Source organism: Schistocerca piceifrons, chromosome 5 (genome assembly GCF_021461385.2).
Source record: "Schistocerca piceifrons isolate TAMUIC-IGC-003096 chromosome 5, iqSchPice1.1, whole genome shotgun sequence".
In the NCBI taxonomy this organism is placed as follows: Eukaryota; Metazoa; Arthropoda; class Insecta; order Orthoptera; family Acrididae; genus Schistocerca; species Schistocerca piceifrons.
In genome coordinates this window covers 407,241,076-407,262,938 of record NC_060142.1, presented here as the reverse complement: position 1 = coordinate 407,262,938, position 21,863 = coordinate 407,241,076, and positions in this window count along the sequence as shown.

Sequence of the window (21,863 nt, the reverse complement as noted above, 5' to 3'; positions counted from 1 at the left end):
AGCTGTAAATCAGACGACTTCAAGAACGGTCACTATTGCTGCGTACACAATTCCAAGTGTCCCGACGTCAGTTTATTGCTACCGTTTTTTTTTAACTGCAAAGAGTTAAGTTTTATTAATGAATTGCTTAATGTTCAAAAAGTGTTCTGAGGTACTGAAAGTTCTGCAGTATTTCATTAATGTACACACGTCTTCCTGTTGCTGCTTCAAATGCGAGGTGAAAGATGTGACCTTGCACTGTTCATGCCTGACAATGCTGAAAATGGGAGCTCGGTGCTATGATTTTTGACAAACAGGATGCTGCTGGACCAGAATGATAACCCAATCATTATAAATTCCATAAAAAAATTTTCACTAACTCACAACACCAAAAATTAACTCAATATGTGGTATGTAGATGTGGTATGTGGGTAAAACACACATTCTATTCGTTTATAGTAGCAATGGACTCACACAACAGATTTATATGATCGAGCGGCGAACACTTTAAATGTTGCACTTAAAAATTTATTATAACCTCACATAGTAAAAGTAAAATCATCAAAATTGTTGCTAAAGATGGTGCACGTAACATTTGCAGATTTTGATGACACAGTTCGTAAGTTCGGTACAAACTCATTTGCATTCCACAGTCCACATAATGCAACTCCTTCTGCTATACAGATTCAAGTAAGGGTTCGGTTCGTTGCTTAACTCCTTAAAGCCGCGCTGCTTCTGCCCTCCACCGTTACACGAATGTCGTTTCTTTCTCTGTTCTCTTCTTGACATAAAATCATCCTCCAAAACTCCGCTTTTCCCTTAGTCAATAGATCAGACTCTTCCTTTCTTCAGTCGTACGTATGTTTTATGTCCGATTAAGATTTCGCCATTGCGTTCTGCCAAGATGTCATTGTTCGGTTCCTAACAAAAATCCCTCGTTGCATCTGTTAATCTTCCAAAACCTCTCCATATTAATTTCCACCCCTAACTGTACTACTTTCTCTTTGTGCTCCATACATCTAGGGATACTAGACTCAAAAAACGTCTTCTGACAAACCAGAGAGTGCACTTCCCTTAACGCACTTCAATGTCTCACACCAGAGAATACTAAAATATCAAAAGCGCAAGACCCCTGTTACGATGCGGAAACAGAGAACGACAGTAGCGCTCCAAGTGGCCTGGCAGTGAGCTTCGATTTCGGAAAAACGTGACACGATGATCTGTCTCCTTGCTTTGCAAAATACGAGTACTAGATACAATATTTTTCATTTATACGTTACGGGTGGGTCTAGTAGTCGGGCGGTAATGCGTATTTATTTGAAAAACCCAATATTTAAGTTTCGACCATGTGGATGTTATCAAGTGGAAATTATGTTCCTGATTACGACCTTCTTATGTGTACTGAATCCTTTGAATTGAAATATAGGGAATGTTAAGAAAGGTAGGAAGATATATTTGCTCAGCAAGGGTGACAGGATACAAATTTCAGAATATCTCAGCAGTCAGCATCAAATATTCGGTGATAAGGGCGAAGATGTGGAGAAGAAATGGAAAAAATTCAAAGTCATCGTTCAATATGCCCTGTATAGATATGTTCCGAGTAAGGTTTTAAGGAATGGGCAAGATCCACAGTGGTGTAATAGCCATGTTAGAAAAGCGCTACGTAAACAAAGAACACTTCATCTCAGATCCAAGAACGTAAAAACGTAGCTGACAAACAAAAGCTGAACGAAGCGAAAATGAGCGTAAGGAGAGCAATGAGAGAAGCGTTCAATGATCTTGAAAGTAAGACGTTGTCAACCGACCTGAGTAAAAACCCTTAGAGATTTTGGTCGTATGTAAAATCGGTGTTCATTCCCTCAGCGACCACGACGGCACCGAAACGGAAGATAACAGGGAGCAGGCCGAAATACTGAAATAGTTTCACTGCGGAAAATCGTAACATTGTCCCTCCTTTTAATCGTCGTACGAACATCGAAATGGTAGATATTGGGATAACCGATAACGGAATTGAAAAGCAGCTACAATCGCTTAGTAGTGGAATGGCTTCAGGAGCTGATGAGATGCCTATAAGATTCTACAAAGATTATGCGAAAGAACTTGTTCCCCTTCTAGCAGTAATTTATCGTAGGTCGCTTGAGCAAAGAAAGATACCTATGGACTGGAAGAAAGAGCAGGTCATTCTCGTTTTAAGAAACGCCGTAAGACAGATCCACACAATTATAAACCTATATCATTGAAGTCAATCCGTTATAGAATTATGGAACATATTTTATGCTCAAAAATTATGACGTTTTTGGAAAATGAACATCTCCTGTGTAAAAATCAACGTGGATTCCGCGAACAGAGATCCTGTGAAACTCAGCTCGCTCTGTTCCTCCATGAGATCCACAGCGCATTGGACAACGGCGCTCAGGTTGATGCCGTGTTCCCTGATTTCAGTAAGGCATTTCACACCGTCCCGCATTGCCGTTTAATGAAAAAAAGTACAAGTTTCGGAGTGTCGGAGCAGACGTGCGATAGGATTCAAGACTTTCTTGCAGGTAGAACTCAACCCGTCGCGCTTAACGGAACTAAATCGACGGATGTAAAGGTAATATCCGGAGTACCACAGGGAAGAGTGATAAGACCGTTGCTGTTTACAGTATATATAAATGATTTAGTAGAAAGCGTCGGATTCTCTTTAAGGCTATTCGCAGATGACGAAGTTGTCTATACCAAAGTAGCAACGCCATAAGAATTCGCAGAACGACCTGCAGAGAACTGATGAATAGTGCAGACTCTGGCAGTTTACCCTGAACGCAAATAAATGTAACATATTTCGCGTACATAGGAAAGGAAATCCACTACTTTACAGCTACACTAATGATGACAAACAGCTGGAGACAGCGTCTGCGGTAAAATATCTAGGCGTAACTATCCAGAGCGACCTTACGTGGAATGATCATGTAAAACAGATATTGGGAAGAGTAGACACTAGACTCAATTTCATCGGAAGAATCTTAAGGAAATGTAACTCATCCACGAAAGAAGGGCCTTATAAGGCCCTTGTTCTCCAGGTTCTTGAGTATTGTTCGTCTATCTGGGATCCCTGTCAGGTAGGACTGATAGAAGAGAGAGAGAAGATCCAGCGAAGAGTGGCGCGTTTCGCCACAGGATCGTTTAGCTGGCGAGAGAGCGTTGCGGAAGTGCTAAGCAAACTCGATTGGCAGACTTTACAAGAGAGGTGTTGTGCATCACGGAGAAATTTACTATTGAACTTTCGGGACAGCGCTTTTCAGAAGGAGTCAGGCAACATATTACCTCCTCCCACATACATCTCGCTTATGGACCAAGAAGAGAAAATTCGAGTAATTAGAGCCAATACAGAGGCTTACCGACAATCATTCTTCCCACGCCCTATTCGCGAGCAGAACAGGGTTGGAGGGGTAAGATTGTGGTACAGAGAGTACTCTCCGCCACACACAATTAGGTGGCTTGCCGAGTATGATGTAGATGTAGATGAAATGTAAATGTGTTGCTCGTATTATGCTTAATTTTTTTATCCGTAATATTGGGATGGAGTAAATGATTCCACGTTTGTTTTTGTTTCGCACGAAACAGAAGCTGGTTTCATCGCACGATATTCTGAAGACTCACTTCTATTTGTTACTGTTTACGAATCCGTTTGTGAACTGATCGATTTAGGTGCACTGTGAATATATTGCTCGTATTCTACATTATTTGTTGCCATCAGTTTTTCGTACTCTCGCATTTAATTGAGGCCACCAAACTTCTGCTAAAATTACTGTCTGTAGTGCCTTTTAATAACATGTGGAAACATTTGCGTAACTAATGTAGCGTTTTTAGCATTTGCAAGGCAGAATACTCTTGTCACCAAGAGTATAAAGCACGCTCATCTACAGCTTCATCCATATTGTGCAAGCGTCCGCCCCCGGTAGCTGAGATAAGCCGGCACGGTAGCTCAGCGTGTTCAGTCAGAGGACAGCCTGCTGTCTTTAATAAAAAACACTGAGTCAAGGAATCAACAATCAGCTTCAACGGATGTCTTGTGACGTCCGCCCAGACCAAACGCAACGAAAGATATCGAACAAAACGAAAAAAAGAAAAAAAAGAAAAAAAAAAAGAAAAAAGTGATCAGCACGACAGAATGTCCATCCTAAGGGCCCAGGTTCGATTCCCGGCTGGGTCGGAGATTTTCTCCGCTTAGGGACTGGTGTTGTCCTAATCATAATCATTTCATCCCCATCGCCACGCAAGTCGCCGAAGTGGCGTCAAATCTAAAGACTTAAATCAGGCGAACGGTCTACCCGATGGGAGGCCCTAGTCACACGACATTTATTTTTTATTGGGCAAAGCCACTGTTAAATCCATGGCACTCAGTAAAAAAAAAAAACAAAATTACAAATTCATTCCATGACAATATGTATCAGTGTTGAACACTGTCAAAACTAATACTGTCAGGACCTGTTAACATGGAATTCTGCATTAAGTGCGAGAAAATTATGCTATTGTCTCTGCTAGAATGTCTCACTATCTATTGAATACTTTCTTACTATCGCTGCAGTTACTGTTTTCGACTATGTACAACTTTAAGAAAAAAGTTTTTACTACGAAAATTTTTCAACAGGATATTTTTCTGACCTAGTTAGGCATGTGGTCGACCTTCAATCATGGTATTTTACCAATCCTGGCAGGGTCGCCATTCTCTAACATTCTGCGTGGTGTCTGTTGTTCTATATCGTGTCTCCCTACCACTTTCGCGCAACGACGCTCTGAGCGTGTTTTTTAGGGAATTGACTAGTTTGAACCTGGGACCTGTTGCTGGTAAGGAGACGCCAGACCACACATGACATGTAGAGTTCAGAAGATTTCAGTGAGACTAGCGATGATATAACCAAATACTTAATTATTTCAGCGTCAGCTCCACTGCACTCCCTGTAAAAGAATCTTAATACTAACTAAATTTAGTGGAAGGGGTTCAAGGCTTTCCTATTTTTAGTTAGTTGGTAAAATAACGTCGAAACAGCAGTTAAGTTTACCATTGGAAATTTTATTCTACTCACAAAACATTGTTTATAAATTGCACTATTGATAAAAGGAAATGTTTTAATACAGGATGATAAAAACCAACTGCGTTCAACAAAAATATGAACGAATATTCCCTGAATGGGTTTCCAAGTTCTACAATGGATCTAAGGATGACCAATGCCATATCACATCTATAATCTAGGTTTAAATTAAGTTTCACAAAAGAGAGAACTATCAAAATGGTCTACAGTGACCCTCAATTATCTTTAATTACTTATCCAACTTGTCGTAAATTACAGTGGCTGATGTGGCTTCTCAATAACTATATAACAGAAAAATCATCGCGTTTCCGATTTTTACTTCAAGTGGCAAATGTGAACACCATGAGCTTTAATTGACGATCGACACTAGCATTACGCAAAAAGGGGGTGTAACAGATGAGACTTCTGCAGTTCTGAGTGAAGCTTTATGCGCTGTTATGCGGCATCGCGTGCGCTCATTACCTTGTCGGTGTTCCTCAGGGGGCGGCGGTCAGCACAGCTCCGCTCACCTCGAGAAGCTTCTGCTCTCGGCTTCTGTTTTCACCAGTTTAAAAAAACTATCTGGCTGTGTTTTCATCTGACCAATCAGGGTCTCAATGTTAACCTTAAGCTCTGCCTACAAAAATTCTGTCTATCCAATGAGAAACGTTATACTTTTCGTGGTGGGGCAATGTTTTTAAAGTTTGCAACGTAACAGAGACGCAAAAAAGTCTCATGCTAAAACTTGCGGCTGGGGTAGCCCTTTTTGTGTTATCGTAAGACCTATACTGTTCTTCTGGAGGTCTCTAGCTTTTAACATGGGCTGGGGGTGGTCCTAGCGGTTAGCTGGCGACGTGGGTGCTCGTCCCTTATCGTAGGGCCTTCAGCTTAACACGGTTCTGCTCTCGGCTTCTGTACTCGTTTCTCCCCTCGGAACTGCGTCTGTCTCACGGTGGGAAGGTATGACACGCATTTAGGCATTCTTGTGTTAGTCTGTGGTATTCCATTTGCTCACACGTTACTCGTTTTACTTTGGTTAATTTAATGTCACAATTTATTCGGAGCAATGCGACATACTCCTGGATTTGCTTATCATGTAAGGGTTTTCACGGAAGGTGTTGGATTTGCCTGACACCTTACAAAGCAACAGATAAACGTAAATCCACAGAACACCATGCAAAGAAAGCATCTTTTGTGTTACATGAAACCAAAACAAATAAGAAATCATCTACCCCACCCAAGACCGCACTGCAGTTCCTTCTCTAAATCCTCGCACGAACGAAAAAATGACTGACATCGAAATAAGTGTCCAAGGAATAGAAAAGCAACTGAAATCACTCAACAGAGGAAAGTCCACTGAACCTGACGGGATACCAATTCGATTCTACACAGAATGGTTGGAAAAGAGCACTGGTAGTTCCAGTTTTCAACAAGGGTCGTCGAGGAGATGCGCAAACGTATAGGCCTATATCTCTGACTTCGATCTGTTGTAAAATTTTAGAACATGTCTTTCGCTCGCGTATCATGTCATTTCTGGAAACCCAGAATCTACTCTGTAGGAATCAACATGGATTTCAGATCGTGTGAGATCCAACTCGCTTTATTTGTTCATGAGACCCAGATAATATTAGATGCAGGCTCCCAGGTAGATGCCATTTTCCTTGACTTCCGGAAGACGTTCGATACAGTTCCGCACTGTCGCCTGATAAACAAAGTAAGAGCCTACGGAATATCTGACCAGCTGTGTGGCTGGATTGAAGAGTTTTTAGCAAACAGAACACAGCGTGTTGTTCTCAATGGAGAGATGTCTACAGACGTTAAAGTAAACTCTGGCGTGCCACAGGGGAGTGTTATGGGACCATTGCTTTTCACAATGTATATAAATGACCTAGTAGATAGTGTCGGAAGTTCCATGCGGCTTTTCGCGGATGATGCAGTAGTATACAGGGAAGTTGCAGCATTAGAAAATTGCACCGAAATGCAGGAAGATCTGCAGCGGATAGGCACTTGGTGCAGGGAGCGGCAACTGACCCTTAACATAGACAAATGAAATGTATTGCGAATACATAGAAAGAAGGATCCTTTATTGTATGATTATATGATAGCGGAACAAACACTGGTAGCAGTTACTTCTGTAAAATATCTGGGACTATGCATACGGAACGATTTGAAGTGGAATGATCATATAAAACTAATTGTTGGTAAGGCGGGTGCCAGGTTGAGATTCATTGGGAGAGTCCTTAAAAAATGTAGTCCATCAACAAAGGAGGTGGCTTACAAAACACTCGTTCGACCTATACTTGAGTATTGCTCATCAGTATGGGATCCGTACCCGGTCGGGTTGGCAGAGGAGATAGAGAAGGTCCAAAGAAGAGCGGCGCGTTTCGTCACAGGGTTATTTGGTTAGCGTGATAGCGTTACGGAGATGTTTAGCAAACTCGAATGGCTGCAAGAGAGGCGCTCTGCATCGCGGTGTAGCTTGCTCTCCAGGTTTCGAGAGGATGCATTTCTGGATGAGGTATCGAATATATTGCTTCTCCCTACTTATACCTTCCGAGGAGATCACGAATGTAAAATAAGAGAGATTCGAGCGCGCACAGAGGCTTTCCGGCAGTCGTTCTTCCCGCGAACCATACGCTACTGGAACAGGAAAGGGAGGTAATGACAGTGGCACGTAAAGTGCCCTCTGCCACACACCGTTGGGTGGCTTGTGGAGTATAAATGTAGATGTAGATATTACGGATGCGAGAAGAACGCATTCAGAATACGAGCAACATATTTAGAATGCAATTCAAAGAGTGAAATAGACAATAGAAGTCGTAATTAGAAGCACTTTTGTCAACTATGAAACGAAAACAATAATGCAAGACTAAAAATTAGCCAGTAAGAAAGCGGGATGATGGACTGATAAACTTGCATCGCTCCAAGTGACTTGGTAGCGGGCGAAGGTCGGGTTACCGGAAGTCCCTAAATGAGTTTCATTCCCGTGTCTCACACCACTTTAAATTCCATAGACGTTAATATTGTCCAAATTGGCATAGACTTCATTTACATTGATAGACAAAAGTGAAGTTAATATTCTACAACATCCATTTACAGACAAGACTGCATATATTCAAATATATAGTTCCATTTTAGATTTTGTATCAGGAAAAAGCAATAAAAAACATAAATCAACATTGAGAACGACAGACAATAAACGAGGCAAAGAATGCTAGTGTAATCGTATTACGTCATCTGCAGAGGACAAAATCTCCGTCTTGGGTTCAACAATTGCTCATATAGCGTATTTTACTACAGTGTGCCGCATCCATGATGCAACCGTTTTTGTGGTGTTTCTCATATTTGTATAAATGAAATAAAGCGGATCAGTAATTTTAGGTTACTTTCATATTTATCTATACATATAACTAGCAAGCAATAATTAAGAACTAATGAAATATGCAAAACCAAACATCACCATTGCAACTTTAAAGTTAGGGCAAATATACAAGTTCCACCACACAGTAATAACAATACACTAAATATCGTAGCTGAAACTCCTGTTTGTTTGTTATTCGTTGAAACGTTTGTGAAATATTCTGTAATTTTTCTGGTATATTCAGACTGTATGGAGTCGATGTTAGTTCTGTCGGTTCTAAAGCATCTCTCTTTAGGGAAGTGACCTTTGTTTACATTTCTGGTCAGCGCTCTTCACATAATGCTCGATAAATTTGAGAATTGAAGATTTAGGGACTGTATGACAAATTATTTCCATTTACCTTGCTGGAACTGTAAATGTGATGATAATTTTTGGAAAGTGTTAAGACAGTGACGTAATTCTTTTTAATTATAGTGTCGTCAAGAAACGTCTACTCAGCCACTCCTGTTCAATGTAAAACATTTGCCTATCATTACAATAACATCAGTTGTGCCGTAGTAAGATCTGTAAGATTTCGTTAGTGTCGCAAGACAAACGTTCCTGTCAGAGTAAGCCGACACAATAGCTCCATATTTAGCACTCACATGCAACCAGTCGCTCGGTAAAAGACCCATACCTTAAGACTGAAAAGTTGCACAGGTCACACCAGTACCCAAAGAAGGCAATATGAGTAATCCGCTGAATTATAGACCGATATAGCTAACGTCAATTTGCAGTAGGATTTTGGAACATGTACTGTGTTTGAACATTATGAGTTATATCGAAGAAAACGATTTATTGACAAACAGCTAACACGGATTCGAAAAATTTTTGTGAAACACAACTAACTCTTTACTCCCACGAAGTAATGGGTGCTATCGACAGCGGACGTCAAATTTATTCCACATTTTTAGATTTCCAGAAGGCTTTTGGTACCGTTCCTCACATGCGACTTCTAATAAAATTGCTTGCGTGCAGAGTGTCATCTCAGATGTGTGACTCGATTCGTAAATTCCTGTCAGAAAAGTCACAATTCATAGTAATTAACGGAAAGTCCTCGAGTAAAACAGAAGTAATATTTGACGTTCCCCAGGAAAGTTTTATACGCCATCTGCTGTTCCTGTTCTACGTAAAGGATTTAGGAGATAATCTAAGTAGCACTCTTAGATTGTTTGCAGTTGATGCTGTCGTTTACCGTCTTATAAAGCCATCAGATTATCAAAATAAATTGCAAAACGATTTAGACAAGGTGTCCTTATGGCGTCAAAAGTGACAATTGACTCTAAATAATGAAAAGTGTGAAGACACCACATGAGTACCAAAAGGAAACCGCTAAATTTCGGTTACATGATAAATCACAAAAATCTAATTGCCCTAAATTCAGCTAAATATTTATGGATTGCAATTACGTGTAACTTACGTTGAAACGATCGCGTAAATAATGTTGTGGGTAAATTAAACCATAGACTGCGATTTATTGCCGAAACACTGAGAAAATTCAAGAGGTCTAATAAAGAGACTGCCTACAATAAGCGTGTACGTCCTCTTCTGGAGGATAGATGGAGGACATCGAAAAATTTCGAGGAAGGGCAGCTTGTTTTGTACTGTCGCAAAATAGAGGAGAGAGCGCCACGGATATAATACGTGAGTTAGGGAGGTAATCATTACAACAAAGGTGTTTTTCGTTGGAGTGGGATCTTCGCATGAAATTTCAGTCAATAACTTTCTCCTCAGAGTGTGAAAAAATTTTGTTAGCACCCACTCATATTGGGAGGCATGAGTTGTCATGGTTGGCAGCACTGTTGCACTGAGTCGACCATTCTACCGGCGTCTTATGTCACCAGCTGGACATTGAAGCAATACATTATTTGCCAGGATAAATTTTCACTCTGCACCGGAGCGTACGCTGATTTGAAGATGCCTGGCAAATTAAAACTGAGCACCGAATCGAGACTCTAATCTGAGACTCTAGACGTTCGCTGGTAACTATGCTACCGAATGAGCTGTCCAAACACGATTTACGACCTCCCACTACATCTCTTGTCTTCATAATTTCACAAAAGTTCTCTTGCATAAAAAAATGTTCAAATGTGTGTGAAATCTTACGGGACTTGACTGCTAAGGTTATCAGTCCCTAAGCTTACACACTACTTAACCTAAATTATCCTAAGGACAAATACACACACCCATGCCCGAGGGAGGACTCGAACCTCCGCCGGGGCCAGCCGCACAGCCCATGACTACAGCGCCTGAGACCGCTCGGCTAATCCCGCGCGGCCTCTCTTGCATACATTGTGTGACTTGCACTCATGGAGAAAAGGAAATACGCAGACATGGCTTAGCTTCCGCCAGGGGGACAGTTTCCAGCATGAATTTTCACTTTGCGACGTAGTTTGCGCTCATTTGAAACTTCCTGGCGGTTTATAAATCAAGTACTGGCTGAAGTAAAGATGTGAGGGCGGGTTGCAAATCGTGCTTGGATAGCGGTACAGTACTTGCCCACATACGGCAAAGGTTCCAAATTCGAGTCCCTGTACGGCACAAAGTTTTGATCTGCCTGTCAAATCCTTCCTAATTATATCGTTACATCACCGACTGTCACTGATCTAAGGAGATGTCGAGTCATTTCCCCAATTCACCAGTACCGTTGTTAATAAAGTGTCATTTCGGAACACAGAGACGTCGCTATTTTAAGTGTTCACGTTTGGGCCCTCAGAGGCAAAATACTAAACAAACTTGAGTCACCAACCAGTAAATGTAGCATAAATTACTAAAGAAATCCAGAAACTGTGAAACATGTAGGGTGAACTTGAACTTTACTGAGAAATTCCGGACGTTAGTCAGGTTCAAATGGCTCTGAGCACTATGGGACTTAACATCTATGGTCATCAGTCCCCTAGAACTTAGAACTACTTGAACCTAACTAACCTAAGGATAGCACACAACACCCAGTCATCACGAGGCAGAGAAAATCCCTGACCGTTAGTCAGGTGTTTGTTGGCCTATGGAGTCGTGATATCCGATTGCTCGTTACAGAGTGAGTGTTTGGCTTTTGATTTCTAACCTTCACTTATCCTTCTGTCTGTATTGTGTTGGAAATATGTGCACAACAGTGTAAATATCGATAGTATGCACTTTGCCTTTTGTTTCGAAACAAACTTACGACGTTCGCTCACGCTGTTTGCTGTTTGACAACAGTTCATAAAGGTTCAAATGGCTCTTAGCACTATAGGACTTAACATCTGAGGTCATCAGTCCCTTAGAACTTACAACTACCTAAACGTAACTAACCTAGGGACATCACACACATCCATGCCCGAGGCAGGATTCGAACCTGCGACCGCAGCTGTCGCGCGGTTCCAGACTGAAGCGCCAAGAACCGCTCGGCCAATGCAGCCGGCTTGGTCTTTTACAACAGTAATTGCCACTTTACTCTTCGTACAGTACAGTACTGCTCAGGTTTCTTTTTCGTGTAGTGTTATTCATATAACAACCGTGATACTCGGCGGTGTGGGTAGGTTTGTTGATGAAGAGTTAGCCCTCACAAGCAAACAACATTCGCTGAATGCAAATAGAAAAACGGCACAACGGCGCTGTACTGAACTGTTCCAGCAGTGGCGGCAACAACATCACAGTTCTTTTGCGTCCGTGGGTTGTTTCATTACTCTGTGTCTTGTGTTATATGCTCTGACGATTGTATGTTACAGACCTTTATATCGTCCTGGAGATATTTTCATAGAAACAAAGGTAATTTGGGTAACAAATCTAACAAACCGTAATCACATAATTACTCTGTAATGAGCTATCACAGACCACGTATCCCTAATACCAAATTACTCAGAATATATCCCTGAATAACCTCAAAAATTTTGTTGGTGAATTTCGGATTAGTTAGTTAGTTCCGTACCCCATGGATCATTTGAACGATTTTTTTAATCACCATCGTGTGGAACGCGTCAATTTACAGGATATGTGTACATGATTACTGTTAACATTAATGAACACATTATTTTGTAGATCTGTTAATGCACCTGCACTTAAAAGCATGCTTCTCTCTCTCCCTCTCTTCTTAAAATAGGATATCTGCATTATAAATAGAAATTTGTCTATGGAATACAAAGAGTGTTCGAGGAAAAATGATTGTAGTTGGGAATTAAATCTTGCTTTCTACCTATCATGCATTTTATGTTATTGGGTAAATGATCACAAATTTTTGTTATTTCATGTTGAACTCCTTTCTGAGATACTAACAGCTTTAATACTGCGTAATAATGCTAATTTTTTCTTTAGTGTTGTAGGTATGAACATTACACCTCAAATTTTTGGATGTTATTTATGATGAATTTCCTCCTCCTTGAGGAGGTAGTGCATGACGACCGTCTGTGAGCACCACATGTTATTCTTACTGCTTGGGTTTGTGTAATCAGTACTTTCTTTTTAAGTGATGCATTACAGCACAAAATTATTCCGTAAGACATTACCAAGTGGAAATATACAAAAATATTCAGGAGGTTGATTCGCTTGTTTCCAAGATTAGCAGTTGTACGAAGAGCAAAAGTAGCTAGACTTGAGAAGCTCAGTAATACGCTTTTTCCAATTCAAGTTTTCATTAATATGTATACCGAAAAATTTTAAGCATTCTACTCTATTTCCTGACTTTTGTTCATGTGCTACACCTATTGTGTATGTTGTACGGAACTGAATATAGTTGTTTTCTCAAATCTGGAAAGAGCCCATTGTCAGATACCACTTAATAAGTCTTTAAAAGCATCATTAACGATCTCTTCTGCGACTTTCTCTCTAATGAGGTTCATGATAATACTAGTATCGTCTCCAAAATGTACAGTTCAGCTCGTTGAACGGTAAGTGAAAGATCAGTCAAATACACATATCAAAAAAAGTTTTGCATCACCCCAGTTCCCAGAACTCCTGAAGGTAAACGTTTACTGTGGATATTGTATCACAGACAGTCCCTTTGACTCTTCAGAGATGTCACTAAACCCGACCAAAGTTGTAAACAACCGTACATGAGCAGCGCCTATTAGACGGAGGGGGTCCGACAGCCGATAAGTTCCAGTCATTCCACCATTATGGCCCGTGTTGTCTGTAGTCCAACCATGCCTAGACGTTCATTACTGGAGTTCGACCGCGTCCGCATTGTTCCTTTGTGCCAGGAAGGGCTCTCAACAAGGGCAGTGTCCAGGCGTCTCGCAGTGAACCAACGCGATGTTGTTCGGACATGGAGGAGATACAGAGAGACAGGAACTGTCGATGACTTGCCTCGCTCAGGTCGCCCAAGGGCTACTACTACAGTGGATGACCGCTACCTATGGATTATGGCTCTGAAGAACCCTTACAGCAGCGCCACCATGTTGAATAATGCTTTTCGTATAACCACGGGACGTCGTGTTACGACTCAAACTGTGCGTAGTAGACTGCATGATGCCAAACTTCAGTTCTGACGTCCATGGTGAGGTCCATCTTTGGAACCACGACACCACGCAGCGCTGTACAGATGGGCCCGACAACATGCCTAATGCACCGCTCAGGACTGGCATCACGTTCTCTTTACCATGAGTGTCGCATTTGCCTCCAACCAGACAGTCGTATGAGAAATGTTTGGAGGCAACCCGGTCAGGGTGAACGCCTTAGACACACTGTCTAGAGAGCGCAGCAAGATGGAGGTTTTGGGGTGGCATTATGTGGGGCCGACGTTCGCCGCTGGTGGTCATGGAAGGCGCCGTAACGGCTGTACCATACGTGAATGCTATCCTCCGACCGATAGTGCAACCATATCGGCAGCTTTTTGGCTAGGCATTCGTCTTCATAGACGACAGTTCGCGCCCCCATCGTGCACAAATTGTGAATGATAAGGACATCGCTCGACTAGAGTTGCCAGCATGTTCTCCAGACATGAACCCTATCGAACACGGCTGGTTTGGATTGAAAAGAACCTTCAACATCGCAGCGCGTCAGCAATCGTTGGTTGATATATTAAAAAACTAGAAACCCGCCGCGATTGCAAAAAAACACCTAGTGTTAACCTAGGTTTCGGCGTAGATAACTACACCTTTTTATTGTTCTGAAGAAGGTGTAGTTATCTTCGCCGAAACCTAGGTTAACACTAGGTAGGCGGGTTTCTAGTTTTTTAATATATGGATTGAAAAGGGTTGTTTATGGACGACGTGACCCACCAACCACTCTGAGGGATCTATGCCGAATTGCAATTGAGGAGAGGGACAATATGGACCAACAGTGCCTTGATGAACTTGTGGATAGTATGCCACAACGAATACAGGCATGCATCAATGCAAGAGAACGTGCTACTGGGTATTAGAGGTACCGGTACGTACAGAAATCTGGACCACCACCTCTGAAGGTCTCGCTGTATGGTGGTACAACATGCAATGTGTAGTTTTCATGAGCAATAAAAAGGGTGGAAATTATGTTTATGTTGATCTCTATTCCAATTTTCTGTACAGGTTCCGGAACTCTCGGAACCGACGTGACGCAAAACGTTTTTTGATCTGTATAATAAGGATGTAGAGGCTTATCTAACTAGGGGTAAGACAGATACTGACTACAGGAAAATTAAAGAGACCTTTGGAGATAAGAGAACCAGTTGTATGAATACCAAGAGCTTTGACGGACACCCAGTTCTAAGCAAAGAAGGGAAAGCAGAAAGGTGGAAGGAGTATATAGAGGGTCTATACAAGGGCAATGTACTTGAGGACAATATTATGGAAATGGAAGACGATGTAGATGAAGATGAAATGGGAGATATGATACTGCGTGAAGAGTTTGACAGAGCACTGAAAGACCTGAGTCGAAACAAGGCCCCGGGAGTAGACAACATTCCATTAGAACTACTGACGGCCTTGGGAGAGCCAGTCATGACTAAACTCTACCATATGGTGAGCAAGATGTATGAGACAGGGGAAATACCCACAGACTTCAAGAAAAATATAATAATTCCAATCCCAAAGAAGGCAGGTGTTGACAGATGTGAAAATTACCGAACTATCAGTTTAATAAGTCACAGCCGCAAAATACTAACGCGAATTCTTTACAGACGAATGGAAAAACTGGTAGATCTCGACCTCGGGGAAGATCAGTTTGGATTCCGTAGAAATATTGGAATACGTGGGGCAATACTGACCTTACGACATATCTTAGAAAATAGATTAAGGAAAGGCAAACCTACATTTCTAGCGTTTGTAGACTTAGAGAAAGCTTTTGACAATGTTGACTGAATACTCTCTTTCAAATTCTGAATATGGCAGGGGTAAAATACAGGGAGCGAAAGGCTATTTACAATTTGTACAGAAACCAGATGGCAGTTATAAGAGTCGAGTGACATGAAAGGGAGGCATTGGTTGGGAAGGGAGTGGGACAGGGTTGTAGCCTATCCCCGATGTTATTCAATCTGTATATTGAGCAAGCAGTAAAGGAAACAAAAGAAAAATTCGGAGTAGGTGTTAAAATCCATGGAGAAGAAATAAAAACTTTGAGGTTCGCCGATGACATTGTATATCTGTCAGAGACAGCAAAGGACTTGGAAGGGCAGTTGAACGGAATGGACATTGTCTTGAAAGGAGGATATAAGATGAACATCAACAAAAGCAAAACGAGGATTATGGAATGTAGTCGAATTAAGTCGGGTGATGCTGCGGGAATTAGATTAGGAAATGAGACACTTGAAGTAGTAAACGTATTTTGCAATTTGGGGAGCAAAATAACTGATGATTATCGAAGTAGAGAGGATATAAAATGTAGACTGGCAATGGCAAGGAAAGCGTTTCTGAAGAAGAGAAATTTGTTAACATCGAATATAGATTTAAGTGTCAGGAAGTCGTTTCTGAAAGTATTTGTACGGAGTGTAGCCATGTATGGATGTGAAACATGGACGATAACTAGTTTCGACAAGAAGAGAGTAGAAGCTTTCGAAATGTGGTGCTACAGAAGAATGCTGAACATTAGATGGGTAGATCACATAACTAATGTGGAGGTACTGAATAGAATTGGGGAGAAGAGGAGTTTATGGCACAACTTGACAAGAAGAAGGGATCGGTTGGTATAACATGTTATGAGGCATCAGGGGATGACAAATTTAGCATTGGAGGGCAGCATGGAGGGTAAAAATCGTAGAGGGAGACCAAGAGATGAATACACTAAGCAGATTCAGAAGGATGTAGGTTGCAGTAGGTACAGGGAGATGAAGAAGCTTGCTCAGGATAGGGTAGCATGGAGAGCTGCATCAAACCAGTCTCAGGACTGAAGACTACAACAACAACAACGTGTGTAAAGCCATCTATTCTATAAAACTTAAATTTTACATAATGTGTTCCGTAATTCCTGTGCTTTGCATTTATTTTCACAAATATTCCACGTAGACGTGGGCATTGTATATTTGTAGGAAATTATATTGAATAAACTGGCCTGTTCAAGAGTTCGAGCTATTTAGACAACATCGTACTGAATGTGTTAACAGGGACTATTTTCGGATGACACTTAATACTCACTCACTACTGAAATTCGTTGAGGTCTGTTCAAGACTGAGTTCTTGTACCACTGCCTATGTGAAGTAGCGAGTACCTCGCCGTGGCCTCCTGGCAGTTGTGTGTTGCACAATAAGAGCTCGGCTAGCAAAGAATGTAAATAGAGAGCGTCGGTGGCGCAACACGGGAAGCGAATGTCAGCGGCCAACGGAGGGGATTTGCCCTCCCCTCCCGGTCGCTGCAAGGGCGCCCTGACAGCCATAGGAAACGTGGAAAACTACCGTGCACACTCCTCGTTTTCATTCTTGCTTGCAGTGCGATGCAGGCAACTCCGAGTTACGTACGAGGAAGGTTATTTCACACTTGCTTCGCGATTCAAATTCGCGTGGTACCTGCGATTGTTTCCTGCACTGTACCCTTTTTTTGTCCAGTTTGTTAGAAGTTATAGACTATCTCTCCAAATATCACTATTTTCAACACATTACACAAATTAAAATATGAATAAATGTTTCCTTGAAGCCCAGTTGTAATTCTCCTATTTCTATGCACAACCTATTTCGAAATCTTTGCCTCTATGTTCAGTTGGAACATTAGAGCGTTACGTGCTGTAGTTATTTATGTTTGCTGTACGTTTGTGTGTGTGTGTGTGTGTGTGTGTGTGTGTGTGAATTTCTAGGGGACCAAACTTCTGAGGTCATCGGTCCCTAGACTTACACACTAATGAAACTAACTTACGCTAAGGACAACACATACACACCCATGCCCGAGGGAGGACTCGAACCTCCGGCGGGAGGGGCCACGCAATCAGTGACATGGCGCCTCTAACCGCGCGGCCACTCCGCGCGGCTTGCTGTAAATGAACAAAATTAATTGTGGTTAACATAAATTGAAGATGGTTAGGAGTGGTAGAGTTACGCATGGCGAAGAAGTAAATTCAGTGATTAATGCGACTAAATGGCATCTGAAACTGTCACTGACAATCACTGTGCAGGTCGTGATTAAAATGAAGAACATATAAAGACGACGTGGGGAAATGACCTCCAATGGTACGAATCATATTTACGAGTTTCAGTCTGGTTGACAATTGTATCTGGATGCAAAATATCTACATCTACATCTACATGATTAATCTGCAATTCACAGTTAAGCGCCTGGGAGAGGGTTCATCGAACCATCTTCAAGGTATTTCTCTACCGTTCTACTCTCGAACAGCGCGCGAGAAAGTCGAACAGTTAATCTTTCCGTGCGAGATCTACTTTCTATTATTTTATTACGATGATCGTTCCTCGATATGTAGGTGGACGCCAACAAAATATTTTCACGCCCTGAAGACAAAGTTGCTGATTGAAATTTCATGAGAAGATCCTGCCGCAGCCAAAATAGCCTTTGCTTTACTGATTGCCACCCAAATTCACGTATCGTATCCGTGGCACTCTCTCCCCTATCTCGCGGTCATACAAACCGAGCTGCCCTTCTTTGAATTTTTTCGTTGCCCTCCGTTAGTCGTATCTGATGTCGGAACCACGCCACACAATAATACTCCAGAAGATGGCGGACTAGCATAGTCTGAGCAGCCTCTTTGGTAGACCTGTTGCACTTTCTAAGTGTTCTGCCAATAACTCACAGTCTTTGGTTCGCTTCCACCACTACATTATCTGCGTAATCGTTCCAGTTTACCGAGCGAGGTGGCGCAGTGGTTAGCACACTGGACTCACATTCGGGAGGACGACGGTTCAATCCCGTCTCCGGCCATCCTGATTTAGGTTTTCCGTGATTTCCCTAAATCGTTTCAGGCAAATGCCGGGATGGTTCCTTTGAAAGGGCACGGCCGATTTCCTTCCCAATCCTTCTCTAACCCGAGCTTGCGCTCCGTCTCTAATGACCTCGTTGTCGATGGGACGTTAAACACTAACCACCACCACCACGTTCCAGTTTAAGTTATTCGTAATGTAATCGCTAAGTATTTAGTTGAATTTACATCTTTTAGCCCTTGCGTTTGATTCTATAACTGAAACCTAGGGATTCCTTTTACTACTCGTGTGAATGACTTCTCACTTTCAATTATTTACAGTCAACTGCAATTTTTCGCACCACACGGATGCTTTGTCTAAATCGTTTTACTATTTTTTTATCGTCTGATGACTTTATGAGACTGTAAATGACACCATTATCTGCAAACAATCTAAGAGGGCTGCTCAAATTGTGCACTAAATCTTTTAGGTAGATGAGGAACTGCAGAGGGCCTATAATACTTCCGCGGATAATACTTCTGTTTTACTCGATGTCTTTCCGTCAGTTACTATTAGCTGTGACCTTTTCGACAGGAAATCACAAATACAATCTCATGACTGAGACGATACTCCATAGGCACGCAAATATCTCGAAAATCGCGAAAACTGGTCTAGATATCTTAGTCAGATATTGGTATCATTGATCTTACGCACAGTCATTGTTAGACTCCCAGCAGACTCGGGAAACCTCTAACGATCATCAGTAATCGAAGATGTTATTGTTTCAGACATGACTTGGACTTTTAATAGCTCCCACACACAAAATCTAAAATAAATAAATGCTGGTAGAATAAAAACCGACTCTGATAAAACATGATAATTTATCCCACATAAATCCCGCATACCCTGGTGCTCAGGAGAATGACGATGTACTTTGCTTGTCTTTACAGTTGAACAAACTATACCTGTATACTTCCAGCTGTGGAATACAGGAACTGATATGGAAATGAGGGATAAATGCCTGAAAGTACGGAAGTTAAAGGTCTAGAGAGCAACATGCTCAAAACGTTTGAAACGTTGTACTATCGAAAAATTCTTAAAATTACTTGACAGATAAAGTGAGAAATGAAGAATAGGTAAGAAAACTAGTCAGTGGAAGACATTTGCCAGAAGAAAGAGAGAGAATAAGGCGGGGGGAAGGGGAGTAAAAAATGTAAGAAAACCGCATAACAATAAAATATTTGTGTCATCTCAGGCAACAGTTTCACCTGTAGTGTTCTTCTCCTTTCTTTTCATTTCTGAAGAACCTTATTGCCAAATGTGTTTAAGGTATAGCACAAACATTTTATAATCATTTGACTTCAGCGTCTCACACATTAAGGAGCGAGGTTGATTCAGTTTTTCAAGCAAGCAAATGGATATCAACCGTCGCTGACGGTTTGTGTGTATGAAATGATATGTGTACAGTGTGTTAGTAATAGGTAGTGAGAAATGGAAAAATGCTTGAACGGTGCAGCAATAGCATTTTACATAATTAAATAAATCATTTGCAAAACTGTATTGTACACCTTGGACATACCGAATCAGATTTCATTGTTTTAAACAGACTTAACCTATGCGTGGAAGGATGAAGGCTCCAGTCTACCTTCGGCTATCTTAAGTTAAATTTTCCGTGTTTTCTCCAACCTCACTGAGATTTATTTTTATTGTTTGTTTATTTAACCTGGCTATATTAGAGCAATCAAGTCATCTCCTACATGTACCGAGATAGAGTCCATATTTTGCATTGTTTTCATTACAATACGCGTGTTATAAGATACATCTAACATAAAAGATTCAGTGATTACTGCAGTAGAGAAAGATGAAAACAATAAACACAGGTTACATTCGCTTAAGGGTAGGACAACAATAAATCCAAGTTACGAGAACGTAGGTTTAAGCTATGAAGGCTAGCAGCAGTGAAAGTGAAAGAATGGAAGAGGAGAAATATGATAAAAGACAACTAATGAAGATGTATTTTTAATTTTTTAATATTTTAGTCCCCTGTCTTCTGACTGGTTTGATGCGGACCGCCACGAATTCCTCTCCTGTGGAAACCTTTTCATCTCGGGATAACACTTGGAACCCACGCCCTCAATTCCCTGATGTCTTAACACATATCCTATCATCTTATCCTTTCTTCTTGTCAGTGTTTTCCATATATTCCTTTCCTCGAAGATTCTACGGAGAACCTCCTCATTCCTTACCTCATCTGTCCAACTAATTTTCAACATTCTTCTGTAGCACCACATATCAAATTCTTCGATTCTCTTCTGTCTCGGATTTACCACAACCCTTGTTTCACTAGCATACAATGCTGTGATCCAAACGTACATTATTAGAAATCTCTTACTGAAATTACGGCCTATGTTGAATACTAGTAGACTTCTCTTTTCCAGGAATGCCACTTTTGCCAGTTCTAATCTTCTTTTTATGTTCTCCTTGTTCCGTCCATCATGGGTCGTTTTGGTTCCAAGGTTGTAGAATTCCTTAGCTTCGTCTACATTGTTATCCTGATACTCATCATTACTTTCGTCTTTCTTAGATTTACTCTCAATCCATGTTCTGCTCTCAGTAGACTGTTCATTCCATTCAACAGATCCTGTAATTCTTCTTCGCTTTCACTGAGGATACCAATGTCACAACGAATCTTATCACTGACATCTTTTCACCTTGAATTTTGATCCCACGCTTGTACCTTACTTTCATTTCCATTATTGCTTCTTCGGTATATAGATTGAACAGCAGCGACGAAAGACTACATTCTTTGTCTTACACCCTTTTTAATACGAGTGCTTCACTCTTGGTCTCTCTTGTTGTTGCTTCTTGGTTCTTGTACATATTGAATGTTACCCGTCTTTCGCCACAGCTAACTTCTCATTTTATCAGAATTTCGAACATCTTCCACGATTAGACATTACCGAACTTTTTCCCAGGTCTACAGACCTCACTTTTCTTTTCCATTCTTCTGTAAATTATTCTGGTCAGCAACTTGGATGCATGAGCTGTTAAGCTCATTGTGCGATAATTCTCGTACTTGTCGGCTGTTGTTGTCTTTGGAATTGCGTAGATGATTTTTTTCCCGAAAGTCAGATTGTTAATCGCCAGTCTGATAGATTTTACACCCCAAGGTAAATACTCGTTTTGTTTCCACTTGCCCCAATGG